The sequence below is a fragment of the Nipponia nippon genome, unplaced genomic scaffold (assembly GCF_047370975.1).
Source record: "Nipponia nippon isolate SJK-2023a ecotype South Korea unplaced genomic scaffold, ASM4737097v1 scaffold_3, whole genome shotgun sequence".
NCBI lineage: Eukaryota > Metazoa > Chordata > Aves > Pelecaniformes > Threskiornithidae > Nipponia > Nipponia nippon.
This window is the reverse complement of record NW_028262347.1, coordinates 117,458,811-117,479,800: the sequence shown is the minus strand read 5'-3', so window position 1 is coordinate 117,479,800 and position 20,990 is coordinate 117,458,811. Positions and strand designations below refer to the sequence as shown.

Genomic DNA, 20,990 nt, shown 5'->3' with positions numbered 1-20,990 from the left:
TTCTGTGGAATAAGCCAGTGCATGTGTCCAGTCAGTCCTAGTGCCAAACAGCTCTGGCTTCTGGTGGTCCCACTGTGAATGAGCTGAAATCAGTAGTAATGCAGAGACGCCCTGTGGTGTTTGCTGGTACCAGGTATGCAGTTGCAGAAGTTAGGTGGCCACCACTTGCGGAAGCAAAATATCACGCATGTAGAAATTGGGGCTGCCTTTAAAAGCAGAGATGTGGCAAGCGCAGACTTCTGCAGTGGCTTGTGACAGCTGGAGGCTGGCTGTCCCATTTGTCCCATCAGCAGCATCATCCCTGCTGCTTGGCTGGGGAGTGTGTCCTGTCTGATTTGCTTAAATTAAGTGTCTTCAAGGATCTTTTATGTCTTATTGTAGTCTCTAAAAATGTGCCGTGTAGTCTTGAATGGTGGAAACTTCTGCTGTTTTTATTGTCGTACTTTTCAGACTTCTCCATTGCCCTGGAGTATACAGAATCGGGCAGAGAGCTGGGACTGTAATGTACAGTTCCGCATCTGCTGTAGGATTGCCTGATCTTGGCAGCTGCTGAAGTATGATAAAGCCCTGCTTGAGAAGAGAACTGCTTAGACTAATTGGGCTCAGTCTACAAAGCAGTTGAGATATCTTTACCTTGCTGTAGTTAGCTGGGCTGAGGGGTGGGATGTGCATCCATCTCATCTAACCACAGCCAGGTTTTGGTCCCTGTTAGGAATTCAGTATGCGTGCACACAGGTGAAGGCAACTCTTTCTGCTAAAAGATGAGCTGTGTGTGAAATCGCATGAACTAGGTCCGAGTGGAGGTGTGACGCAAAGGCAGGCAAGCCTGGCCTCTGCTCCAGGAGCCGTCCTCCCCCAGCCTGCGGCCATGGAAGAGCTGGCTGCGCACCGAGCGGGGTGGCTCTCGCTCCACCGTCTGCTGCTGCAGGGCTTTCGAGTCTGCTGGGCAGCACGGTGGCTACGTGCTTTTTCTCCTGAATTTTTTCGGGCCATGTGGGTGGTTTGCCTCATCTGGGGCACGTTGCACTTGGTGCCTGGGGTGGTAAGTGTAACCCATGCTGGGGCTGCAGGTGCTTTTGGAGTTCAGCAACCTCACCTGTCTTGTTGAAAGATGGTCACAAGTACCCTAGAACAGTGCAGAGTCACCAGTGAAATGGGTGTGTGACTGTTTTGGGTGGTTTTGGTTTCCCCCACCCTGGTATTTGTGCTCCCCACTTACTTCTGTCTTGCTTCCCTGAGCAGCAGTGTCAGAGCCAAACGCAGTTGTTGGTGATGCTCAACCTATGCACAGTCACAGTGTCTCTAAAAGCCAGTGACCTCTAGAACAAGTCATCTCTGCAGAGCAACTTCTTGTGTGCGCTGCCTGCTTCACCCCACCAATTCATCTGGCGATGCCTCCTTTGGCTGGTCTATGGGACAGCTGTAGGAAAATGTGAGGAGTAACTTCTCGTGATGGTCCTGATCAAGTGTTACTGGATTCTGTCTATAACTGTCCTGGTTTTGGCTGGGATAGAGTTAATCATAACACTGAGGAGTTAATAATATAATCCCTTTTCTGCTAGCAAGGACCTGTCTTGTTGCAGGGCCAGGGCTGTATGGGATAAGGAGCAACCCAAATGTTCTGAGGTTTACAGTGGAGATGCGCTCACCTTAATACAAAACCAAAAGGTCACGTTGCTTCTTACTGATAGAAAACAGAAGTCAGCTACCACACCATTTAGCTGACTTGTAAATGACTTACTCTTGAGTCAAGTATGGTATTATTTAATATAAATACAGGTTCTCATTACTGCTTCAACTTTATCCCATCTTCTCTCTTCCAGTCGTATTATAGGATACATACACATGCATCTATGCACAGTGTCTTTCAGCTTTCTCTAAGGAGCAATGCTAGCTGATGATATTATCCAGTTGCCTAGATGCCATGTCAGTTGAATTTGCTGTAGCTAGAGCTTTGAAATTGTTCCCCTAGTAAGATGATACTTCTTGGAAACTAGGTTGTCTGTCAGGTGCTGAAAGGAATTACTGGCTTGTTTGGTAGTGGCTGCCCTGATGCAATGCTGTACAGACCCTGTAACTGATTACAGCGTGTCAGAAACGTATCAACGCTCGCAAGTGTGGCTTGGCTTATGTCCGAGCCTGTGTGAGCTCTAAGGCCTGGTTCTAGGAAAATTCACCAGTTTTGTAAATCAGTCTTGAAGTGTATTCATTATGTCGTTATGCTAACCTATACTCTTGATTTCTGGGATATTGAGTTGTAATTCTGTCTCTGATCCTGATCCACAGCTTTTGAGAGACACTGTTAATGTGGTCTCTCATCTGAGCGCTCAGATCATGATAGCTAGTCGCACTTTCAGCTCAGCAGGCTCTTGATTTAATCACCTATATATGCCAAAATACCGATCAAATCTGTTTAAATGGTTTACACTCACTTATAGTGAGCCAGCATGAACTGGCAATATATGAAGCAGAACAGACCTGGGCGAGGATGTAGTTGCTTTAAGCCTGTGTCTGTTAGCGCTCTGCGCTGGTTAACTTCAGTGAACATAGTTTTCGGATCAGGTTGTTCGAACGGATGCTCTCCGAGCGTAGAAGAGGTCTATTTCTGGAAATTGAAGTGGGAGTTGGCAGGGTGGGGGGAAGCGAAATGGCAATCAAAATTCCCGTACGTTATCCTAAAGGCTGAGTTCCCATGTCTGGCTGAGAAGAGAAACAAATGCTTTCTAGACCCAAGAGGCTCAGCATTCCCCAAAACGGAATGATTTATTTTTAATTCTGATAGTTCACTGGAGCTCTTAAACCAAAAGAGCAATGACAGTTTTATTATACTGCTTAGAAATGAATGCAGCGAGCTTTGGGCGATGGTGAGGTTGAAAATCCTGGGGTGCCGTAGGAAGGGAGTACAGGTACACCTGGCAGTCAGGCATCCGCGCCGCCTGTGAGCCCAGCCCAGCCAGGGTGCTGGGGCAGCACCCAGAGGCACCGTTTGACTCTGGCTGAAATTCTGTATTAAACGGCACGGGATTTCGCATCCATGTTTCTTTGGACTGGCTACGTCAGTCTTCCTTCAATTCTTTGGCTTAAATAACGATTATGTAAATGAAGGTTATGTGCTGGTTTTTGTTTTCATTTGCTGCTCGTATAATTTCAGCTATGGTGAGTCTTTTTTATTCTTGTGGTGCTCAGTGACAAATCCCAGAGGAATGACAAAACCACGGGACCAACAGGAGCACAGAGAACGGTACTTGTGTGAGAGGGCTTGAAGATCACACGTAGGGTGTCCTGTCAGTGCTGTGCATCTAATAAAATGGAGTATCCTTGCAGTTACCATAGGCTGTTTACTGTCTCTTTGAAACTAGTGTTACTCCAAAACCAGGGTAAGGACCTTGGACTGTTGCATACGACTTCCGGATCACACGTTCTTACATCAGTCGGCTGCTTGGTGTCTCCATTGAGAAATGTGTAGGTCTGGAAGGCACTCCAATGCTTTCTTTAAGGTATTCTTGTAATGTTTAACTCTGGTCAGACAACCTCACACTGACACTCCTGATTAGCTACAAAATCTTTGCAGTTTGCTTTTGTTCCCATGCTGGATTGAGGTTTTTGTTGGAAATGCTCTGTTTTCGGCATATGTTCTTGTTTTTCCTGATAAACATGAACGTCCGTTGGCCCACATTTAGAGGACGTGGGAAGGGCCAAATTCATTCCTGGTGTCACTCCAGCATAGTCCATGGGCTGACCACAAGGATCAGACTGGATCTAAGATTTATATTAGGTTTACTGCAAGTTTTACCATTTTCTGTTGATATGTTACTTTATCAATTGCACCAGAAATAAGGTTAAGATGCCTTTGACGTGCTAGGAAATCTACTTTTAACATAACAAAAGCTGACTTGTGATAGAGGAGGAATGTAGAGCTAGCAACTCCTTTGCCAGGCAGAAATGCTAATGGTTCCTGGTGCTAATAGAGCAGACGTGGCTGACCCTTGCTGCAGACATAATTACTTGGACTGTGGAAGATGAGGAGGCTCTACTGCACTGGACACGCGCTTTATGAAAACGCAGCCAAATCTGTGGAGACCTCGGTGAGGGCTGAGGGCCCCTGATGTGGAGGGCTCTGGAGCTGATGGGGGAGCCTCCACCACAGCACAGACCCCCTCGGTCCATGATGTCCTCAACTTCTCTGATGCTTGGGGCTGAAGCCTCTTCAGCTGCTGATGAAACTGTGCTGCTCCTGAGAGTGTTTGCTAATCCCAGATTCTGGGTTGGAATTTCAAATTTTCTTTCAGCCCTTGATTGTATGATTGCCTTCCCTTGTTCGTACACTTACTTTTTTTATCTGTTATTCCCAAGCGTGCAGGCCTGTTCTGCCATAGTACAGACAGAAGGAAGTAAAATATTCCATTTTGAATATGTAAAGGGAGCTGCTGCTTAGCACACACAGAGCTGGCTTCTAGATGAAAGCATCAAATGCCAAACTGTTTTGTTTCAATTTGAGCAGGAGAAGCTTTGATCTGGAGGAGATGACTCAGTCAGTAGCAGGGAACAATTCTTTATAGTGAGTTTAGAAACAAAACCCGAAGATTTAGGCTATGATGGCTTTGACACGTCAGTCATGGTGTATATTATGTGAAAATGAAAACCATAACATCTGAAATGAAGTGTGGAGGCTTTTCTGAAAAGAGAAAAAACGCTTCTGATATTGGTTGCCCAGAGTCTTCCTGAAGCCAGAAAGGACTGGGGGTGGGGGAAGATCACTCCTATTGAGATGGGGATAATGAGCAACGTGGACAAACCATCATGGGGAAAGCCTTCCTGCAGCACAGCTCAAGGCAGAGGTGGGGCCAGGATGAAAACTGGGATCTCCTGGCCCAGAGTCAGGCTCCATAATCCACATATGCTGCCTCGATGCGTCCCCTTTGTCACCGCTTGCAGCACCCTGGATGAGAAGGCAGACGCGGTCAGACCCTGCTTGGTCACAGGGTCGGCTCCAGTTGGATGAAGCAGGGATGGCCAACTTCTTGCTACTGAGCTGCTTTTATTTGGAGCCAGCTGTCCAGACCCAGATCAATGCAGCTGTGTTTTGTGGCACTGCAGCTGACCGAATAAACACAGCTGGACCCGGTCTGGGTCTCTGCGCCTGCCGCAGCACACATGCGTAGAGGGAGCTGTGCAATTTGGTTGGTGTGCTGCGTGGCCAGGATCCTGGGGATGTGGTGAAACACATCTGGCTCAACACAGCAAGCTGTTGGCAATTTCTAGTATGAAACGAAAGTGTCACTGGTGTTCATTATTTCTACAGCTTTATTCTGCATCCAGCCACTGACGTACATTTTATTCTGTGCTACTGTCCTCTATAGGCGAGGAACAAATGGGTATCTCCTGAAGACAGCTTCAGAGAACATTTCTTTGTTCTTTTTGTTGACTGCATGCAGTAGGTGATGGAGACTTCTTTGGCACAGTCACCTTGTGAAGTCTTCTGCTATCTAACAGCTTATTCCTGCTGGAAGGAATCCCACCTCCTTGCCTGCACCATCTCTGGCATTTGCTCTCCTCCTCACTCTACCAGCAGACAGCTACTAGCTTTTCACCAGGTTATTCTTCTGCAGGCTTGGCTTGCTGACAGACCGGGCAGCGATGGGAGCAGGAGCAGTGTGCTGGGGACAGGGAGCAGCCCTCTGGGAAGCGATGCACTGCTGAGTGGGCTCACTGGGAATGTCGAGGATATGTGGATCCTTCAGAGATGCCTGGCAGCAGGGACTTCCTTGGTCTGCATTGTAGCCTTCCCTGGTCACAGAATTTGTTACAACATAGTAGTTTGATTAGGTAGCCCAAGCTATGCGGGTATAGAGGTGATGAAATTAGAGAGGAGAAAAAAATCCTTTAGATAATCTAGTTTATCCCATATTCCAGAAAGTGCACATGTTCTGGTGTTCTCCCCGTTTAAATGTGGTATATTCCCAGTGAGATGACTTGCCTCAGTTCTCTTGGGGATTATTTGATGGTCTAGGAGGTCTCTTTACTCTTAGGGATATGATGTATAAGGGCTGAGAAATATTATTATTATTGGATGTATATAATGGAAGAGTAAGATAACTTCCTTTGTTAGCAGTTTTTTTTGCCATGCCATTTTCACTGATGCCAAAGAACAGCCAGTGCTGTGATGTGAGAACTGGGAAAGTGTGTCTGCACCAGGGGATGTGCTGAGGATGCAGCTACCTGCATTGCATGCTGTCATGGAATCACAGAATTGTTTAGGGTGGAAAAGACCTTTAATATCATCGAGTCCAACTGTAAACCTAACACTGCCAAGTCCACCACTAAACCATGTCCCTAAGCACCACATCTACATGTCTCTTAAATACCTGCAGGGATGGTTGAAACTGTCCTGGCTCTCACGAGTGTCACAGCCAGCCTGTGCTCAGCAGGCAGCTGCTGTCCTGTAACGTCACCGTGCTGTTGGTCAGGCTCATGCATGTCCGATTGCAGAGGTTGTGCTCGGAGATGGTTCAGAAGCTCATGGCTTGCAAACAGAAGTGGAGAGAGTGTGGTTGGAGGGAAGCAAGGTCCCCACTGGGCGCTGAGCTGGCTGCAGGTAGGTAGCAGGGACTACCTGTGCTGTGGCTAGGAGGGCTCTCTACGCTTGCTGCAGCTGGTGGGGAAGTGGCTAGGGCAGCCCTGCCTGCCTCTGGCAGGGTGTGCAGGTGAGGGACTGACCTCTTGCTGGTGTCGAGCAGGGCTGATGGATTGCATCCCTTGCTTGAGGAGAAAGGAACAGAGTCACAGGCGCTTTCACCTTGGGGATGTGTGGGAGAGATGGCACCTGCTATCCATCCTACAGCAGAGAGGGCTGAGAGCTCCCAGATGTTACCAGATCCTTTTCTTCTTCCAACTTCTCTTTGTACATATCATTATCATGGTTTGCTTTGCTGATGCATCTCCAGGAACACCACCATTTTCAAAGTCCCACAGAGACAGAAGGGAGGCTCTTTCCATGAAGGCTTGAGGAGCAGATGATTGCATTAATTTTTTTTTTTAAATAGTCTTTAAATAGCCCCTGCCACAGAGAAGACTTCAGCCCAAGAATCCTTCTTTTATATTATGTATTTCCACTAAATACCAATGTCTTCAATAGAATGGTTTTGAATGTATTTTTAATGAGGCTTTACCATTTGACTCCAAGGGGACTTTGAGAATTCTCCACCCCAGCCTCCTGTTCAGAGCAGGGCCAACACTGAACTCAGACCAGGTCGCTTGGTGATTTGTCCTGTCAGGTCCTGAAAACTTCTGAGGACAGAGATGCCACAACAAATTTTCATGGAGAAATTTTTTTCCCATGTATCCAGTTGGCACCTCCCTGTTTCAATGTCTGTCCACTTGTTCTCCCACCATGCACCTCTCTGGAGAGCTGGGTCTTCTCATTAGTGTCCTTGTAGGTGTTGGAGGGCTGCTCTTAGCCTCCCCGGACCTTCTCTTCTCCAGGCTGTGCAAGCCGTGCTCAGCTACCACTCGTGCCCTCCTGCTTCCAGTCTCGACTCCTTAGTGCCAGGGGCTGCATGCAGTTGTGGACACTATATGTAGCCTTGCCTACAGCTTTCTCCCATGACTTATCAGGGCAGCTTTTGTATTCCTGCTGAACAAAGTGCTGATTTGACAAGAAATCTGAGCCTCGCTCTGCCAGGAATTGCACTCATTGCCCACGCCTGGACTCCTGAAATTTGGGAGGTAGGTGTGAATATAAATAAGATAGGGAAGGAGGATGGGAAGAAAAGCATTAGGTGACTTTAGCCTGTTCTCTGACACGTTTTCTCATATGGCCTCAACATTGTAATTGATCTTTTAAACCTTAATCTACAGAAGTGCTGAAGTACTTCTGCTGACTTCAGGTATGTGAATAGCTCTACTGACTCTGGTAGAGGCTTGCAAGGTTTCTTGGATAAAGGTGGAAAATAAGTTCAATGAAGCTAGAAAGGAAAAGAAGGGATATTGCAGGGATGTGAAAGAGATTATGTTTGATTGTGTCAATGGAGATTAAGACAGAATTAAACTGACCATGATATATAAGCAAATGAGAGGCTGATGGACTGAAAATCGCAGTTCTGGCTAATCCCAAGTAAACACCCAGCAGCGTATAGCGTGGCAGTACGGGTGTACACCTCCTTTCTGGTGGTGCTTTTGATATTCACATGCTTTAGTTTACTACTGTCTTGAGTGCATAGCCTTGAGTGCCTTTACGATAAACCAGTAGCATGAAAATTAATGGATTTACCCAGTGGTACCACGTGAATATTAAAGGAAAAACATTTTCTCGTGAGTAGCACTGATAACGTGTATGTTAGCAAAGAGATTAGAAATGTGGGCTCTAGTCCTCCAGGGAACGGCCAAAAGGACCTAAGCAGCGGTGTTACTAAGTGCTATCTGAGTGAAGCCACGGGGAGCTCGTGCTACTTTTACCTCTTGACAGAAACAGTCCGCTCGATAGAGTGGATGCACACAGTGAGAATATTCATCTACAGCTATAAAACTATAACCTTTGCAATCAGCTGGGGTTTCTTGCGCAACTTTTGGAAATCATAAAATTTATGTTTATGAATTATAAATAGTGGTAAATGTACCTGAAAACTCAGGTGCCATAATGGTTATTAACTACTCTTAATGTATATTGAAACAAAATGTAACTTCAGCTCCAGAGTTGGTGGCAATGCTCAAAGCTATAGGTGTGTCCAATACTGCAGTGTTGTCATGGAGGGCTCTTTTAGATGGAAGGGATTTGATGTGATAAACGTTGTATCAAAAAACCAAAGCAAGTCTGTAGAAATTTCTGCTTGCAGTGAAGACCATAATTTTTAAGTATAGGATAAAGAGATAATAAATAATAAATTCAGCAGGGAACAAGGAAATCATGTAGCAACTGCAAAAGATCCAAACATATGGAAAATTCAATTCTGTGGAGAATTAAGTCACTATTATGTAATCAGGATCAATGGAAATGAGCTGATGTCAGTATTGGACTGGCTTAATGCATGGATGGAAAATTGTGTCCTCTCGGAGAGAGCTGCTAATAGGAGTGGAAGCTCCATGCTCGCTGCATTTCCATTAACTGTTGGTGTTTTTACCTAGGAGGGGCCTGATCCAAACCCAGCAGAAGTAAATAGGGTGTCCGCTAACCTGAAACTGACTTGGGGCCTGAATCTGAAAGATGTGTAGAAGATGGCAAACAGTAAGGGCCTGTGATGAACATCTACCTCGTACTGGTTGTTCGGGGTGAAACTTACTCCTTTCTTTCCATCTGTCTGAGCCTTTTGCACTACAGGTTACCAGCTCATCCCTCCAGGTGGGGCTACAGTGGCCCAGCAGCCTTGGAAAGCCCCTGCCCAGGTCGGGATTTCCTTCCTGAACCCCCAACTGCGGACTGGAAGGGGCTGTACCTGGCACTAGGAGGAAGGGGTGTCCGCTGTGTCCAGGGCATGGAGGCTCCGGCAGCATTGCATCATGACAGTGGTGCAAAAGTGCCCAACGACCTTCTAGCCTTCTCATGGCATGACTGGTCCTGTGAGATGGAGCACGTGGTGGGGAAGGGAAGAGCAGCAGAAAAGCCCCTCCAGCTGCAGGAGGTATCCCGGAGCAGGGTGTGCAGCTGAGGCACCTAGGAAGGTCCTGTGCTTGGTTTTCTGTTGTGATGGGGCTTGATAGCAGCAGCAGTCTCTTGTTCCTGAAAATAAGCCATCGCTAGCCTGACAGCTGCTGAGGAAACACAAAAGCATGCTCTTTGGGGTGAGCACACTCTAGTTGATGTTACCGAAGAATCATCCTGGAGAAAGAGCGGCAGTGATGCATAGTCCTCGGCGTGCATGTGCATGCTCTGGCTGGTGGCAGGGAATTGGCAGCCCAGGCAGGGAAGCACGCCGTGCTGCAGAGCCGCCCTCCTGGAAGAGCTGCTTGGCTTCAGCACAACTTAGAGCAGCCCCCTTTGGCCACTGGTTACGGGGCACTTTGCTGGCCCTGAGAATCCAACCAAGCATCCTTGCTGCTGATTTGAGCAAGGAGGAGGTTCTTGGGGTTTCTTGGGTGTGGATGTATTTTTTTTTTTTCTGGTTTGTAAGTGAGGATGATGGAGTGGGGGGAAGGCATGTAAGAGTTTAGTGTGAAGTTCACGCTCTGGGTACCTTGGACACTGACACAGTGATCAGGGCACTGCACTGTGACTTACTGAAGGTGTGTTTTAGTGATGAGCATCAGCCACATATTAACTAAAAGGGATTTTTCTGGTGGGAAGCAATGGGCTTTGTGGGAGACTCTTCCCTGCGTGAAATAGGCTTGATATTCTGGAGTGTTACTGTGTAAGAAAACATGCCTCTGAATCAACAAAATAGGGAAAAAATGTCAGCTGTTAAATGTTAGTGGATGGAGCTGTTGCATGAAGTGGGTGTGTGGGTGGCTTCGAATTAATTGAGATGCCAGAGGTGGGGAGAGAGTAATGACAGAAAAAGGGATGGGATAGTCTGACCTTTGACAGTTTCCAGTCCAGTGAGAGCCTGAAGGGAGTGAGCGAAGTGAGTGTGAGGTTTCTAAGGGTGTCCTCACAGGAGAGGACCTGAGCTGCTAAGCACCTCACACCCACTGGAAGTGGGACCTGCTGTGGGTGCCCTTAGCTCTTGCCCTAGCCAGGCGCTTCTGCTGCTGGCTCTATGCCTGCTCTGACAGTCAACCCACTCTCTGAGCCAATTCACCTGGCCAACCTAGCAAGAGGGGGGAAAAAAAAAAAGGAAACAAAAAAAGCCAACACAAAACCCCTTTTGTTGCTGTACATATCTTCCACTGAATTAGAGTTGATATGGCTCAGTGCAGGGTGTGGTGGATACCATCGCAAGTGCAAGGAAGGGCTTAAACTATGTAGGCAAAGGAAGGGAGGAGGAAAGGGAGCACGGGGGTGTCGTTAGCTCTATGGGTTCCTCATTTGGAAGGTTTCTGGGTCCTGAAATAACCTTGATGTTTCCCAAAGTGAATTCATGGCAAGGATACAGAGGGAGCTATGACATGAAAAGAGCAAACAGACTTATCTTCAGTTCCTTAGACATTTCTTCTGCATTTCTAGTAAGCCTGTTCAGCTTAACTCAAGAAACATTTTCTGTGCTATGGAATAATCACTCTTAAAATGGTGCTGGAGAGGTGAAGACACCCTTGGCTTTGTGAGCAATGTTAAAGTGATTGCGTCTACTTCCTGCCCTGCAACTATGCAGATCCGCTGAAAGTTGGCCAGTGTCTTTCCTGAGAGACAGCTGCTCAGAAATTTGGGAGGAAAAATATTTTATTCCTTGCATTCTGGTGGATTTGAGGCTCACCAGCTGGTTGAGAAGCCTGCCAAGGCTCTGTGCTGTTGTGGAAATGTACAGTAACTGGGCATAAGTAGCTCTAAGCCCTTTTTGGACTTAAGTGTGAAAATGTCTTAATGCTGGGAAGCTGTTGAATGTCTCTTTCAAAGTGGAAATAAATCAGAAGGGAATTGCTCTGTCTTTGCCAACAAATAAACTCATTCTGGGGAATTTACTGTCCCCCTTTCCACAGCACCTCTTAGGCTCTGCCTGCTGACTGGAGCTGTCCAAGCCCTCCAAGGCCCTCGTGCTGTTAATGTCTATGTTTGAAATACGATATTCAGCCTAAACCTGGTTTTTAAATAGGATTTTTTGACTGATTGTATCCATAATTTGTGTTATTTCAGTCTGAGGACCAAAATCTCACTGTATTGAGGAAAGTCTCCCATTGACTTCAAGGAAATCAGACTCTAGTTCTAGCAGGCTGGGTTAAACAAGGAGAGGCAGACAAAAGATTTCTGTCAAAACAACTGTGCTCCAGCAAATGCCATTTCTGTCAGTGTTGTCTTTTTTTTTTTTTCCTGTTACCTTGAGTAAACCATTCTGATTTGTTTTTCTCAAGCTGGACAGCCTTGTCCAGCTCAAATATGTGCCCAGGTTGGGATGTTATGGTCCAAGAGGGTGAGCTCTGGATGGGTGGGTTTGTAGATAAGTAACGAACTGGCTGGATTTTCAGGCTGAAGAAGAAAAAGGTTGTGGTTTGTACTCTACCTGAGCTCCTGCCTTCAGGGTGTGTGGGGAGGGCCCTTGCCTGCAGGGAATGGTTGAAGGCTACGTGAGCTGTATTTGGCCGTTTTGTGAGTTCTGTGTACGCATCCTATCTGTCCAAAGCTGCTCTTACTTGTGGCCAGGAGCTGCTTGCATGTGGCTTTTACAATGGGATAAAGATTGTGTGTGCTGCCAGTATAGTAAGGGATCTCCCGGCAGACTTCCTCCCTCTGGTCAGAGCAGGCCAGTCTCCTTGTAGCAACCCTGTCCATTGGTGAAACTCAAATGTTTGTTTAATGTAGAGTGAATTGTTCTCTTGGGGTGAAGTTTAGGCTGCAAAAGGTCAGAGCTTCTTTGGATCTTACCCAAGACTTTAACAAAGCAGCATCAACCTATTTGTATGATTTTTTTTTTTTTTTTTTTTTATCCACTATACAAAATTTCTGAACAAGATGTTCTTCTAACCCTATGAAAAGAAAGGCCAGGAGAGAAAACATGTGATGCACTAGTGGGAGGCATTTGGATGCTGCCAAAATGGTGTGATGTAACTTGATACAGTGCCAATGTTTCAGCTGTAAACTGAATGCAGGTGAATACTGATTAAAATGAGCCTGCACAATATCTATCTACTGCATCTGTTGGTTGGTTTAAGGTAGCATCTACAGGTAAGGGAACCAGATTCTGTCTGTCTGGTGATATATGAGTATTCTTATCTCTGTATTTTAGTCCTAAAACAGAAACAAACAACCCACAGATATGCAGTGTTACTCACTCTAAATAACCTTAACAAGAACCCCAAACACACCTTACTAAACGTAAGTGTTTAGTTTTTGATGAGTAGACAGCTTGGGAAAATGTTGGCTTTATTTATCACACCCTGTCATCTTACAGTCTCGATGTGTGTAAAGCTCCTAGAAGATAGCAGCCCCTAGGTGGCTGAGGGGCAGAGTGGTGGATGTTGTTTATCTTGACTTTATTAAGGCTTTCGACACTTTTCTGTAACATCTTCATAGGCAAATTGATGAAGTACAAGCTAGAGAAGTGAACGGTGAGGTGAAAACTGGCTGAACTGCCATGCTTAATGGGTTGTGACTGGTGACACAAAATCCAGCTGGAGGCCAGTCACCAGTGGTGTACCCCAGGTGATGATACTGGGGCCAATACTGTTCAACATCTTCATTAATGACCTAGCTGAGGGGGCTGAGTATGTCCTCAGCAGTTTTGTAGATAACACAAAACTGGGGGAGTGTTTGATACACCAGATAGCTGTGCTGCTGTTAGGAAGGCCCTCACCAGCCTGCAGGAATGAGCCAATGGAGATCTCCTGAAGTTCAAGAAAGAAGGGCAAAGTCCTGCCCTTGGGGAGGAATAACCCCACGTGCCAGTACATGCTGGGGCCAACCAGCTGGAAAGCAGCTTTGCAAAAAACCATTGAGGGTTCTGGTGGACACCCAAGTTGAACGTGAGCCAGCAGGGTGCCCTTGTGGCAACAGGCCAACAGCCTCTGGGGCTGTGATAGCCACACTGTTGCCAGCAGGTCAAGGGAGGTGGTTTTTCCCCTTTATTCATCCCTGGTGAGACATGGGGAATACTGGCTCAAATGCTGGCCTCCCTGGTACAAGAAAGAAGTGAACATACTGGAGCTTCTTCAGGAAAGGGCCATGAAGATGATGAAGGGATTGGAACATCTGTCACAGGAGGGGAGGCTGAGAGAGCTTGGACTTCAGCCTGGAGAAGAGTCAGTTCAAGGGGATCTCATCCAGATGTATAAATGCCTGGGGGGGGCAGGGGAAGTAAAGAAGAGAGACAGGCTTTTCTCAGTGGTATCTGCTGAAAGGACAAGAGGCAATGAGCACAAACTGGAATATAGGAAAATTCCATTTTAATGTAAGAAAAAGCTTTTTCCCTGTGAGTGCTGTCAGGAACTGGAGTGGGTTGCTCTGAGTAACCTTCTGCAGCTGACCCTGCTCCACGCAAGGGCTTGGATTAGACAGTCTCCAGGGGTGCCTGCCCACCTCAACCATGGGAGCAGTGAAACCTCTCAGCTGTCAGCACAGTGCACAGTCCCTTTGAAGGAATTTCTCACTGATGTGAGAAGTCTGGGATGGTGCATGCATTACCCCAGCCCTAGCAGCTGGTCGTGCTAGGTACACCCTTAGTAACAGAAGAGGAACTCTTAAACAAAAGAGTATGTAAGCCATCCTATGATGCTTCTCCATAGAGTCGCAATCTGTATTGGTCACGGGAGTTTTAGCTTCCTGGAGCAGGGCCCGTATTCCTGTAACGTGTGACACAGCTTCATAGATGAACACTCATCCTGTATCGCTGGATCTACTTCTGGCACAGTCCAGGTATCTGTGAACTTGTAGCTCTTAAGCTGTTCTACAGAGGAAAAATCTCGAGCGTTGAGAGTGTAGTGTCAGGGCTGGGAAAAGAGGCTTTTCTGTGCTGATGGATTTACTGCCTCCCCGATTTCCTCGAAGCACCACTAAATGTGTCATGCAGAAAGGTGGTTTCATCAGCAGTTCTGCTTGGCTGGAGGGAAAACTTTATTTTATTTATTTGGTTGGTTCAACATGAAGTCTCTCTTGGCAGGTCAGTCACTTCCCAGGCACTTGCAAGCAGCTGTTTTATGTTCCTTTGCTGTGAGCGAAAGGTGAGCTCCTGCCCCTGGCCAGCCATGGCTGATGTGGGCAGAGCTGCTGGCCAGGTTGCTCTCCAGCTCAGCCAAGCACAGTCTTTGCCGTGTCAATCCTCCTTGGCTGCCCTCTATTTTAAGAGGTTTGGAAGTGTTAGTGGGACATTCCTCGCCAGAGGATCTGGCACATCAGGTCTCCTACGCGTACTGGAGTTCAACTGGGCAGGAGGGACTTCTAGTGGAAAGGCACATCTGTTACTCCTTAAGTGTGACCACTGTCAAGGTTTCCATCCCTCCAGCAAAGCAGATCTTAGCCAAAGGCTTGGTAATCTCTTATTTTTCAGGAGGAGAGCAAAAGGGAGTAAGTCTTCAGGATAACTGATTCTTTTTTTAACTGGAGAGATTAGTTTTGTTTTAAATTACAGTATATTGAGTCAGTGTCTTCGACACCCACAGCTGTGTTGGAGGAAAGCTGTGGGAGGACTGGGCCAGGCAGGGTCCCACGTGTCTGCTGTAGCTTTGTGCAGGGTGCACCTTGCAAGGGGCCTTGCACAGCCGCTCACGGAGGACGCTGCATGGCTCCTGTGCTTGGCTTTGCTTCTCCAGCGGGAGCATTCCTGTCAGAGGGCGAGAGTCAGCCCAGCAAAACAAATGACATTGTTTTTACATGGTGTAAAACTGCTCCCTCCACCTTCCCCTGCACCGTTGCCTGTATCTTGGCTGTAAATCCTGAGGGGAAGCAGTGGGCTGAGTCATCTGGCGCTGTGTGTGTATTTACAAAACAGAAAGGTTGGAACACTGCAGAGGCCGGGAGGAGAAACCAATGCACAACAGATCTTGGCCAGAGATGGTGAGTTCCCCCCACGTTTCTTTTCTGCCCTTGGGCTGGGTTGCTGACACAGATTGCCGGGTTTCAGCTGTGAGGTGCTCAGTAGGAGCCGGTTCAAGAAAACCATTGAAGCATCAAACTGCTGGGCTAAATTTGCTTGCATTTTCCTTGAAAAACCTTGTACGTGAGCTCAAGGCAGGGACAGAAGCATGGAAAAAGGCTTGCACGGGGAAGGCCTTTGAAGATATGCGATGCTTGCAGGCAAGATAAGAGGGCTGGTTGCGTTCACCCCACAGCACCCAAGGCTGCCTGTGTTGCTCTGACCATTTTGGCTGCTCCTTGCATTAGCTGCAGCCTGCAGCAATGTAACTTTGATCTCGCTTGCACAATGGTAAAGGGGAGAGAGCACCAGGGCTGCTCCTGGGGCCGCTTTGGAGCGGGGCACCCTGTTGTGGTGGGTGCGCAGCCTGTGCTGTGACACAGGCTGAGCCAAGCCTGGCCCCGCACCCTCAGGGTTAGCTGGTTGTTTTGCAGCATCACCATGTTCCCTCCTGTCGCTTTTTCTCCTAGAATAACAAAATCAGAGCAGGGAGATTTGGGTTACTCTGCTAGGTCTCTCCTTACTCCGCCTGCTCTGGCAGCTGATCTCCTCTTAATGAGCAAAGTTGCCTGGGGATGCCATTTACCCAGGGGCGGCATCGATTTATTGTGGTAACTGCATATCCAGCCTCGCTTGTGGGTGCTGTTATCTCTTTCCATGCATTTCCCTGGAAAAGCTGCTTTTCAGCAGAAGGGCTGTGTTTGCAAGCTTCCTCCTTCCTGGAAGGGGCAGGATGAAATGGCTTGTGGTCCTGTTTATTGTATGGTGGGAGGTGGAGACAGTGGAGGAGGAGAAGTGCAGTGGAGAGGGGTTACTCCTTTCCTCTCCATATATCCCACCCATGCTATGAGAACAGGGAGCCTGCTGCTGCTGGAGCAAATGGGCAGGAAATGGGAGGTGAATAAAGGAAAGGGCTCCTTCGCATGCTGCCATTGCAACCTGTGGGGCACGCTGCTCGGGCCAAAGAGTCACTGCTATTAGCCGGCGTTTAAAAAGGGCTTGCTACCTGGATGTAACCCAAATCTGCCAGACCTCAAAGCAGTAAGTCTGCATCGTGCCTTGTGGCTAGGCACAATCAATCTGAGCACTTGCAAGAAATATAAAGCAAGTATGTCATGGGCTCCTTGGGCTTGGGGGGGTTGTACGGCAGCTGACGTGGGGCTGTGTGGTCTTGCAGGCAACACCTGGAAAGCCTGAGCCTGCTCCTCAGCCAGGCAGTGTACCCTGGGGTAGAAGACAACCTCTATTAGGTATACTGGCAGTATCTCATAAAGACTCACTATCCCATCTGCTTGGGGTTGCGTGCTATGCGGAGACCCAAAACTTGCTATGTTGAGACCCCGAAATGCAGGCCCAAGCCCTGAGCCCTGTTGGCTGTTTCGGAGGCAGGCGGCTGCTGCTGCAGTGGATCCGCTCCGCCATGGAGCGCCAGGTATCGATTCGGGTTTGCTGGCCCAATGGTTTCCACCACTACTGCATCCCTCTAGCTCCTCAGGGCCCTGGTCTGGGATTTGAGGCCAGGGGATTTCTGTTTGTTTGTTTAAGAATATTTTATTCATTTATTCCTAATAACATACAGTTCTCATCATTGCTCAGGCTGTGGCTTTCAGCTATCTTGAAATGAAAAGAAAATACATGTTTGTCTTCCAGCACCTTGGGAGCCAAGGGAAGCCTTAGCCAGAGCCAAGATGTAACGTGGCAGTACAAACACTAATATCCAATGTTCCCCCAAATTTGTAATGAAGAGCCGATGATTTTCCCAAGGTTACCAGAAGGACGCTAGCCTACAGGACCCAGTTGTCTGGCTGCCATAACACTAAACCTGTTCCTATGGCGATGAGCTGATTGCTGTTGGGTTTTGTGCTGATTTCAGGGGGTTTTTGGGGTTTTTTGGGTTTTTGGTTTTTTTTTCCTTTTACAACGAGGGCTGCTATGTATCTCCCTTCTTCCTGATGCAGCCAGGATCTCGGCACAATTTCTCAGCCCTGCAGCATCCCATAAGGGCCGCAGGCAGTGCCAGACGCTCTGCGGGGACCTCGTGAGAAGCAGCCCTTTTCCCAGGGGTCCATCAGTCCCAATGCCATCACGGAGGTGAAGAGGGCCAGTGCAGCTCCAGTGGCTTCTGCGGGGGGCTGCGCTGGGGCTGCTGCTTGGTCCTTTTTTCTCATAGTATTTTTGTCAGAGGAATGCACCTCCTGACCTACTGCCTGCAGCGCTGCCTGGGAGAGCAGAGCGCTGGAAGGGGGGTCCCGGCCATGCTCCAGCTGTGACTTGCCAAGCTGCTCCTATTTTGGGAACAGCTGGGTGTTTCCAGGTCCCCTGGGTATGCACTGTGTTTGCTTTCTCGCCTTTGTTAATGCTACTTGGACAATAACGAGGACCTGGAAACCAGCCATAATTTATGATCTTTTTTTTTTATTAGGTAAGCAAGAGGCAAAATGCATCCTGCTTACCCGCCTCTCCCCTTTTTGCAGAAGGGGATGCCTGTCTGAGTGGGAAGTGTGCAGGGAGGGCTGTGCTCATGCCAGTACCAGCCAGTTTTTTCGTCTGGTTGGTGCTCCCAGGCCACACCTACTGTAGCGAGGGAAGAAAAGATGTTTTTGTCCCATTGAAAATTTGGGTCCTGCTTCCTGCCTGCACAGGAAGGTGAAATGTGTTAGAAACAAGCACAGTGTACATCTCGGGAGCTCCCCTCCTCCCTGCTCGCTGGTTGGGATGCTGTGGGAGGTTTTAAACTGACTGCCAGTTGGGAAAGTGCAGGCATGCTCCTGCCTGCTCCTGCCTGCTCCTGCCTGCTTTACTGCTGAGACATCCCTCCCTTGGCCTGAGCACAGGCTCAGATCCCAACACAGACTTGTTTAAAAGTGAGTTGTGTGGACACAGATGCGCCATCAAGGGATGGAGTTAACTGCATGCTTGACTTCTTTAGTTGAACCAGGGCCATACATAGGCCAATTGCAACGGTACAGTGTGTTGTAAATGTCTGCCCTTCTGAGTTGCAAAAAGAAGGGCTTATTACTCATGGATTAAGGGAAATGCATTAATTTAACGCAGGCTTCAGATCACCCACCTACTCGGTACATGCAAGGGCCAGAGGACTTTGTTTCAGGTTATGTCCAAGTCTAGCTGCTGTGCGGAGTGGGAATGGCCATGGGGATGGCTCCCGTCGGGCTCTTCGGCTCCTGGAGCGAGGCCAAGGCCCTGAGTCCTCCCTTCGCCGCATGACTGCAGCAGTGTGTCCCAGGCTCCCTGTTTCCCTTTTTTGTGGGCATCCTGAGAAGTTTTTGTTCAGCACAGCTCCCATCTGAAGTCCTTCTGGAAACCAGATGTGTCAGCTCAGCAAGACATCCTGCCTAACTATTTTTGAACATAAGTTTAAGGTTGCCTTGTGACTCTTGGTTTGAGAGTTGTTTGTTTTTCAATGTTGATTTTTGGCCTTGTGGCTATCCCTCTTCAGCAAGGCCAGATCCCGATCTAACTTCTGCCAGTCAGACCAGGAGCAGCTCATACTGAGTTGGGTGGCATGAAGGGAAGGTTGGAGCATACCCCTTGTCTGCAGGGTCTTCTGAAAGGTGACTGAGAATGCAGCAGTTGTTTCCTAACCCAAATATCAGTATGGGGCAAGCCCCTCGCAGAAGCCGGTGGGTCTCACTCCGGTGAGGTGTGCTTGCTGGAACTACAGCTGACAGCAGGAGAAGGGAAGGAAAGCAGGCACGTTAGGACATTGGTGAGGTTTTTCCTTCTGTAGTAAGACAAAGGAGACCACAGAAGAGCTTCTTTGCAGCAGCCCGTAACTTCTGAGACAGGCTGTGACATGCAGAAAGAGGCTGTTTTGGGGGATTCCCAGCTGCAGCTCCAGGCGGGGGCCCTCACTGTGCACCAAAGTGGGTTTCCCCACAGGATGCGGCACCAGGATGCGGGCTGGCGTGGCCAGCGCTGACCCCTCTGCCGGAGGAGAGACCACTGCCTCTACAGGAGATGAACTTAAAAATTATTTTCAAGTTTCACCTGTCACTGGGAGAGTAAGGGATAAAGGTAACACAGCTGGAGTTCATAGGCCAAGTTTATTGGTAATTACTAGCTGCTTTGGGCTTTTGGGCTAATGCAAAAGGGCCATAAACCTAGTCTGCTAGTGCAGTTAACCAGGAGCTATAAGAGCTTTGTAGTACCGCTCCGGGATGAAGTTGTCAGAGCTGCTCTGATGAACCTGGCCCAGGGGAACTCTACTGGTATGAAAAAGTCTGATCCTGGTATCCTCTTGCACTTACAATGAGTAGAAGGCAAGTAGGTTTTTCTCCTCCTGGGCTCCCCACCCACGCCCCCTCCTCCCCCCTGAAAATCCTGACCTATCAGGACCTTGCTGTTTTATTTTTAATTTTTCAAAGTGAAGCTGCACAAAAGTATTTTTCATGAAAGTTCCTCCGGTCCTGGCTGGTATTTCTCATCGTAAACAGCCTTCGTGGTGATGGTACTGTCCAGGAAACCCAGGTCCCCAGGCGTGAGCCACAGAGATCACTGCCTCTGTCCTGGGGAGGCTCCTGCCCCAAGGAACAGTAGTAGAATGTATCCATGTATATGTAGGGGAATGACTTAAATGGGAGAGAGCAGCTCCAGAGGAACTGGAGGAACTGGTGTTTGGTATGCAGAGGAGTTGCCTGTGGTGCTGCACAATCTGAGCTCAGTTTTCATCCTCAGTCTCTCCCACCCTAGAGGAGAGCCCCAGTGGGGTTATTGGCTATTGAAGGGTGGTGGATTCTGTCTGTCTTTTCTTAAAAACAAACAAAATCCCAAAGTTTGGTCTTCCCATTGAACATGGAATGGTTTGTGGTTTCCCATTTCAATGAAATACAGCTTGCATTTGTTTCACTTTCATCTTGGATTTTCTCTGGTGTCTTGGGATCCCCAGAGCTGGACATCTGAATCTGATGTGAATTGGGAGATTTCTGTGCTGTTTGTGACTGCATAAAACTGGAGTTTCCTGATAAGAGGCCATACTTCTCCTCTGTGCTTAAATTAAAACTTTTTGGGTGGGGTTCAGCGGGGCTGTAAAGATCTATACCAGCTGAAGATACAGCTCAGATAGGTATCTGTGGTGACTGCGCAGCAATAATGAGATCTTTATGTATACTCTGAGCATTTCTGTGCTCTCAAAGGAATGCTCCTTTATATGTAACCCAATTTATTCTAAACCCTACCTTCCAACTTCCAGTAGACCTGCCCAGCCTGTTGAGCTGACATAGCGAAGGAACACCCATTTCCAGCCAGTGTCTACAGAGGTCAGTATGGTGAGCAGCGTGTCCAGTTGCCTTTGATTCATGGCCCAAATACCTAGGAGGCTGCTTG

General features: G+C 48.0%; 1 protein-coding gene across 5 annotated transcripts in view; it reads left to right on the top strand.

Moving 5' to 3' along the window:
• Positions 1 to 20,990, top strand: part of AFAP1L2 (actin filament associated protein 1 like 2) — a 73,327-nt gene that overhangs the window by 7,717 nt on the left and 44,620 nt on the right. Inside the window, exon 1 of one of the 5 annotated variants that reach the window (XM_087766468.1) lies at positions 15,484 to 15,568. The exons of the other annotated variants lie outside the window; for them this stretch is intronic. The gene's annotated coding sequence lies outside the window, so the exon portion shown is untranslated. Of the gene's footprint in view, positions 1 to 15,483; positions 15,569 to 20,990 lie in introns of those variants that run through there. 5 annotated transcript variants of the gene reach the window in all.